The 7,846-nt window shown below is 40.6% G+C and overlaps 1 long non-coding RNA gene across 1 annotated transcript; it reads left to right on the plus strand.

The window, feature by feature from the left end:
• Nucleotides 1–1,529: 1,529 nt before the first annotated feature.
• LOC121403122 lies at nucleotides 1,530–5,247 on the plus strand. The gene is made up of 2 exons (XR_005967068.1): nucleotides 1,530–1,779; nucleotides 5,112–5,247. It is a non-coding gene; the product is annotated as an uncharacterized LOC121403122 (long non-coding RNA).
• The last annotated feature ends 2,599 nt before the right edge of the window (nucleotides 5,248–7,846 follow it).

Consider the following 7,846-nt stretch of genomic DNA (forward strand, 5'->3'; position numbering starts at 1 on the left):
TTTGGCCATAAATCAGTGAAGGATTTTTGGAATACTAGAACTAACTAAATACAGCACGCGATAACCCTATTGTAATCTTTTAAGTAGGCACTTTGGCCACAAATCGGTGAAGGCTTTTGGAAACACTGGACCTAATTATACACATCACTGGAACATTAAGAAAGGTGGAAACCCACACTAGAGCCTGTTCTTTCTGAACACATGGTGCTTCAAAAAGAATGAAAAATACTACACCATATTACTACTTTTTTTCCTGTTTTTTTCACTTTCTTCTTTCCGTTTGCTTTAGGCGCGGATCCAAATAACCTTTATTTTTTATAATACCAGATGGGGCTGTGTATCAGCCCCTAGGAAGCAATCTGCCCCTTACACCCTGCGACAAAACCTGGTGCATGTGTCTACACCCGGGGTGACACACTAGTTCCAGGTGCAGACACAGCCCACGCGCACTAGAATCAGAGGAAGAGATAACGGAAATAAAAGGAAGAAGTAGTGGTTAGACACTTCTAATAACTTCTGTATAGTATGTGCAAATGCACAGGGCCCTGTGAGCTGGGATATGGTTGTTAGTAAAGATGAAGGTGCCCAAACCCTAATCAATCTTAGAAACCCTAATATGCGGGCATAGTCTGGTGGAAATTCTGATCTGACTAGCCACATATGAGACCCCGTGAGATGATGTTATTCTTGGTGTCTTACTCTTTATAGTAACATAGTAACATAGTAACATAGTAAGTAAAGTTGAAAGTTAAAAAAAGACACGTCCATCGAGTTCAACCTTTTTTTTTTTTTTTTTTTTTTATTAACTACCTATCTGCCAGTTGATCCAGAGGAAGGCAAAAAAAACCCATCTGAAGCCTCTCCAATTTGCCTTAGAGGGGGAAAAATTACTTCCTGACTCCAAAATGGCAATCGTAGCCTCACCAATTCACTATACACTTAGGGGTAGATTTACTAAGGGTCGAATTTCGAAGTTAAAAAAACTTTGAAATTTGACCCTCAAATTGAAATACTTGAATATCGAAGTCGAAGGATTTTTAGCGTATTCGATCAATCGAATAGAAATCATTCCATCGAACGATTAAATGGTTTAAATTGAACGATTTTTAGCGATCGATCTAAGGATTTTACATTCGATCAAAAAAACTTAGAAAAGTGCTGTGGAAGGTCCCCATTGGCTAACATTGCACTTTGGTAGCTTTAATGGAGTATTTTAGGATTGGGATTTTTATCAGCTTTGGGCTATAATACATCTCTAAAAATTCAAGTTGTTTTTTTCCATGAAAAATTTGAGGTCTCCCGTCTCCACCAAAAAACCTCGATTTTTTCTGGTCGAGGTTTTTAGGGGGAGAACTCGAATTTTTCATGTGCCCCTAAATGTCCTCCATGCAGGCGAATGCAGAAAACAATAACAAAATAGCGACATTTGCAGTTTTAAAGAGCCAGTGATAGTATGTACATTTTACATAGGTTCTATACAATATAGAATTTCAGTTTTTTTTTAGAATTTAAGTTGCTGGAACCTACATTTTGTTAGTAGTGAGTTAAAAGGACGTTTCTCCGGGTTCTTAGGGTGAAGCGCAATATTAGTGCTGGCATCTGTGCCAGTATGAGGAGGGAGGGGTAATGATGGGTGTGTGTTTCACCAATCCCTTGGGGGCATTACAGTTATAAATAGAAAGATTGTTCTGATGAGAGAAAGCCAGTCTTGAAATATTGAAGTCTCAACCCAGAGGATTGGACATTGTCTCCTTTTACTCCACAAGTAGCTTCATTCAGGTATGTACATTTATACAGGTATGGGATCCGTTATATGGCAACCAATTATCCAGAAAGCTCTGAATTATGGAAAGGCTGTCTCCCGTAGACTCCATTGTATCCAAATAATCTGAAACGAAAACCCTTTTCTGTAATAATAAAACAGTAGCTTGTACTTGATCCCAACTAAGATATAATTAATCATTATTGGAAGCAAAACCAGCCCATTGGGTTTATTTAATGTTTACATGATTTTCTAGAAGACTTCAGGTATGAAGATCCAAATTATGGAAAGGTCCGTTATCTGGAAAACCCCAGGTCCCGAGCATTCTGGATAACAGGTCCCATACCTGTAATTGTATATTTTATTATGTGTTTTTAGATTTCTTGGGGGACACTGGTAATTTACAGTATAGTACAACTGAATCTTTAATATAGCATAAAAAATGAAAATGATAAGGAACAGGTGACTGGGCGATTATTGCGGGTGCTATGTAAAGGGGGATCAGGCATATGATATGTCTTCTGCCAATAAACCTTTCACTATGGCATTGACTGTTACGTAGTCTCTAGATTGGTCTAGATTATCTAGATTAGTCCCTTGGCCAGTTAGGAACCAAAAAACGTTACAGCACCTGGCACCTCACAAGGTGATTTTTTCATTCAGGATTCAGTACTCCAGCACCTTATTTAAATGAGCCATTGTTGTGGCTTTGGCATGTAAGTGGGTCAGACATAATTGATAAATAGTCCTTCAAATAATGATGTTGCAGGCTTTTACTGAACAGAACAGAACCTGTGGCACACACTGATGCTTTGAACCAAGGGGTATATTTATCAAACAGTGACGTTAGAGTTCACCACAGTCCTCTAGAGTGAAATTCCGCCACTCCATTCATTTCTATGGGATTTTGAAAGACGTGTAGTGATGGGCGAATTTGCGCCGTTTTCGTGCGAAATTCCCGAAACGGCAAAAAATTTGCGAAACGGCGCCGGCGTCTCGTTTTTGACGCCGCCACCCGTTTTTCCGACGCCGGTGCCCGTTTTTGACGCCTGCGTCCGTTTTTTCGGAAATTTTTTTTTGACGCCGGCGAATTTTTGCCGCGAATTTTCGCAGGCGTTTCGTGAATTTATTCACTGGCGGCGAATCGCGCAAATTCGCCGCGAATTCGCGCCTGGCGAATAAATTCGCCCATCACTAAAGACGTGTTTATCAAAGGATGAACTTTCACTTTCACCCAATGATAAATACTCTTTTAAAAATCCCATAGAAATGAATGGAGAGAGGCGGAATTTCACTCTAGCAGACTGTGGGGATCTTTAACTTAATTTTTTGATAAATATACCCCTAAGTGTTTATCATTTATTATAGCTCTTCTTTACAGTCATGAATAATCCAGCCTTCCCCGGCACTGGGGGCCCTGCTGTACAGAGCTCACTCACACCCCATAGTCTCTCTCACTCATGTAGCTGAGCAACAATACACAGCAGAGCAACTTAAATCTATGAGGGGACCCGACACGTGCTATTCCCCCCGCTGACTCTTGCTTGCCACAAGAACTGTGCCGCTTCTCCTGCAGCATCTAAGGTTCCCTAACTTGAGCCCAACATACTGTATTTTCTAACTGTGGCTCAGTCACTGTGTCACTACTCCCACTAACCTTCTCATTGGGGTTAGAGATTCCCTTGCTAGATAAACTAGCTAAGGTTCAACTCTGAGCTTTTAAAGGATGAACCTGCCCCTAAGTAGTCACAGAAACCCAGTGACAGGTACCTAGGTCTGTCCTACAGGATCTCAGATTTTGACTCCTAGATATTAATCAGGCCAAAGAGGCTCTTTCTCCCTCTCCACCCCACTAATATAGGTAACATGTCTTAAAACATCACACACTATAGAAAGTAAGCAGGGGGTTCCTATCAGATTACTCTTAGGGGATGCTGCCATTTACTGATGAGATGTTAAATTACACTTTACCGTAACTGTATACAACATTTTTTCTCATTCTTATAGGCACCCTTAGTGATGCATAGTTGATGCTCTACACCAGTGCTGTCCAACTGGCAGCCCAGGCCCCTTGTGTGGCCCCCCATATGAAAGTCTGCCTGCTGTGACTGCTTACCTTGTGTAAACTTTAAAAGTTATCAGTACTGAGATTAACTGGCCCCTGCATTGTTTACTCCTCAAATTCAGACTATAAACTCCTGCATTGTTCACACCTGTAATCCCACCTGCATTGCTCACACCCCTAAAGCCCTGTACTGTTCACACCTCAGACCCAGACTGAAAGTGCCCACATTGTTCACCTATTCACACTCATAAAAACCACTGGATGGGCACCAGCATTGTATCAGTGTACGTAGCACAGTATGAACTGTTCATTTTAGAGTGGTCCTGATAGGTTTCCCTGTCTGATGCTCTATTCTGCCTTCCCTGTGCTCCCTGTGTGTGTCATACTCTGCCTGTCCTATGCTTCCTGTGTGTTTTCATACTTTGCCTTCCCTGTGCTCCCTGTGTGTGCCATGCTCTGACTGCCCTATGCTCCCTGTGTGTGACATACTCTGCCTTCCCTATGCTCCACGTGTGTGCCATACTCTGCCTGTGTGTGCCATACAATGTTTTAGTCCATAATTTTACAAAATTTGCCATTAGGCCCCATAGGGAGTCACATAAGTTTTCATATATTTCTATGAATTAGGAATCGCATTGCTGGAAACCAAACCCATTGCCCATTAGCTAGTTAGGGTGAGATTTTGGATGACTTCTTACTTGTGTTCTTGATTTTCCTAGATTTGCAGGTGACTGTGTGGCTAGTGGTTTCTTTTATCTGTGCCCTTTTTAGCACAGTAGATAGATAGGGCCCTGAAGTTGGATCAGAAACAGGGACTTTAACCCCAAAAAGGGTTGAACACCAATGCTTTCCTATTTCTTTCCCATCAAGGATTGCCTTCTGTATAATAAACACCACTTTATTTAGGCCTAGGACACACTTTACTTTCTATACAGTTGGCACTCACTAAACATCTTTATTTTCAATACATCTTTATTTTTCACAAGTATTACCGGTGAGTGCGTTACTATGTCACTTTATTTATCTTGTTTACCAGCACCCGGACAAGTTGCTTTATAAGTTTAGGGATATGTTTAGGGAGTGCTTCTCCATGCTTCTTATATATAATGTACCCCTTATGTAAAAGATAAGGATATTATAAGTCCATGATGTGTTCCTTGACCATATAAAAGCACAAAGCTGAAGGCCATGGCTTTTTTACATTCATAAAGTTTGAATCCTCTACTTCTGTACGGCTTTTATTGCTTAGGGCCACCAAGTGACATTCATTTGTTTTCCCTGCAGGCTGAAAATGTTCTTCAAATGCGCTGTACTCCTGTGTATTTTAATTATACCCTCTGTGTTTATGGAGGCAGACACTGACAATAGTGACCTAATAAAAGTGAATGCAGAAGTCGTCGATCAGGAACCAGAGATAGTTGTGAATCTTGGCAAAAACTACGAAGAAGCCCCACAAGTTCGCAAAAAGAGAGAAAATGTCCAATCTAGAATCAATAGGGACTTTTGAGCAGGTGGCCTGAACACGGTATTCAGTCTAAAGTATCAGCACATGTAAAGGTTTTAATCAAAACGTGCAGATGTTGCAGGACTAATACTTCAAGAAACACATCACAAGCTCAGTTGTTGGTAAACGTCTGGTGTTGCAGCCCTGCATCATTGGCCTATTGTTGCTTTCACAAAACGCTGTAAAATGAAGTTGGACAAAATCATACTTATTGCATCAAGTGTATAATACCCACACGCTGTAATTGTACTCTATTTCATTTTTTTTTCTTTTGCTTTTCTATATCTTTATCTTCAGGAAAAAAAAAAATCACCTTAAACATCTTACACACACATTCAAGGGAGTGCAAAAAGCGGTACTAATGTAAGAAATAGGCAATTTATATATTGGCCTTTGTGAACTATTGGCTTAGCCATAGGTTTTGTCAAGCCTTGGGTCTCATTGGCTACAGGTTGACCAAGCCATGTATTTGAGTATTTGAATGCGTTGCTTGGCTGTACATTTGTCAAGCCGTGGTTTAAATTGGTCATAGGTTGGTTTGGTCAGTTCCTATGACCATTCAGCTTCTGTAAAGAACTAAAACTTCGTTTCCAACCTTGTCAATATCAGCAGGCTGCAAAAAGATTGAAAAGCAATTAAAAAGTTGAAAACACACATGGCATAATTATTAGTTTATGTTTACAACAAAATGTACACAATACAGAAAACAAACACTTTAAGAATTCAAATTCGACTATTCACCATCTAAAACATGACAAATTGGTGTTTTAGCCTATGGGGAACCTCTACAATAAATTTGGAGTAATTTGGTGTACTTTTGAATCTTATTTCAAATTTGCAGCTCGATCCTATTCACCCGTTTTTTTAAAAAAAATTGTTTTGTTTTTTTTAACGAATTTCGATTGGTCATTTTTTTTTCAAATTTCGAGTTTATGGGAGATATGGAAGTTTTTAGAAACTCCCATAAACTCGAAATTCGCCCCTTAATAAATCTGCCCCTAAGTGTACTGCTTTTTGACCATGCAAACCCGTTTTTTACATTAGCACCACCCTCTGCGTTTCACCTTTGTGCAATAACATGAAATAAATTAATTTGGTTCATAATGTAAATATGATTTCTGTATCCAGTCAGGAAGCTGACGCCAATGATTATATATTTTATTTGAAATTATCTCTGTTTGATTTGCTGGTTTCCCTAGTGCATATCGTGGTCTCGGTGTCTCTTTGCTTTGGTGAATAAGTGACAAAATTGTAATCTAGATTTAATGAAAAGTTATTTTACCTGTTATGTGTATACTTTATGTTCTCTAATGCTGCTGTGTGATAAAGGCAACAATAAATTACTGGCAAAGCAAAAGCTCATTAGTTTTATTTCATTTTGAAAGTCAGAAATAGTACTTTCTAGTCCCAAAGTGCCAAAAGAACCTTTCCTTAACGGGGAAAGGCTCCATCAATCCAAAGTTCCACCGTAGAAGGCTTTGCAAAGTGTTCAGTCTATAAACACAGCTCTGATGAAGCTAGGGAGGGCCCCTTTATCACCAAACCCCTGGCCAGAAGGCACAAAGGGTGCCAAAACATAAACCCCCCCTTAAAATGGAAATGCTCAGTGAATCCCAGGCCCCATGCCAAAAGACTTCACTAATTCTTGAATATTCAGACTCTCCTTCTCCTCCAACTCCAGGCTAGGGAGAGTTCTTTTCCCGGAGTTCGACGGAAGCTTTCCCGGTGTTTCTTCTGTGCATTTTTCAGGGACAGTTGGAGCATGATGGGCATATAGCCCTCCCCTAGGTTTGCAGGGCAGAGCTCTTATGGGTCCAGTTTACCCTCAAATTCCCATGTGAGAAAAAAACACCTAAAAAGAAAAAAAGGTGACACACAGAAGTGCATAATAAAAAATAATAAAATGATAAAACGATGATGTAAATTTATAGCCCCAACCAATGGGCAGAAAAATGCAAATTTTCTCAGTGCATTAGCCAGAAACTGTCAAAGAGCAGCATTAAAAAAAAAATAGTAGGGAAAGCGCCGTACTAAGGCATTGTGAGCTACCACCTCAACGTGTATGTTCAGGAACCCTGGGGTCACAAATCCCAAACTTTCATGTTGGCGCTTTTTGGCCAAAAGATCGGGGTAGGCTGTCTGTAATGGTATGGGGTGTTGCAAACCCCTCCTAAGAACAGAGACTAAGGGGCAGATTTACTAAAGGGCGAAGTGGCTAACGCTAGCGACTTTTCAACAGCGTTGCCACCTGCAGGGGCATCGCTGATTTACTAACAGGTGCAGGCACCAATTCGCTAGCTAAAGAGACTGGCCCTATTGGTCATTCACACTCTACCGCCAGGCGATGTTTGCTCTGGTGAACGGACGCTACTCCGCAGATTTACTAATGGGCGACAATTCGCCAGCGTCTGCTTCGGAAACTTCGCCAGGTGAAAATTTCGCCCAGACAACGCTAATTCACTAACATGCAGAGTTTCATCCTGGTCGCCGTACGCTGGCGAATTTTCGCTAGCGT

This window comes from Xenopus laevis, chromosome 4L (genome assembly GCF_017654675.1).
Source record: "Xenopus laevis strain J_2021 chromosome 4L, Xenopus_laevis_v10.1, whole genome shotgun sequence".
Lineage (NCBI taxonomy): Eukaryota > Metazoa > Chordata > Amphibia > Anura > Pipidae > Xenopus > Xenopus laevis.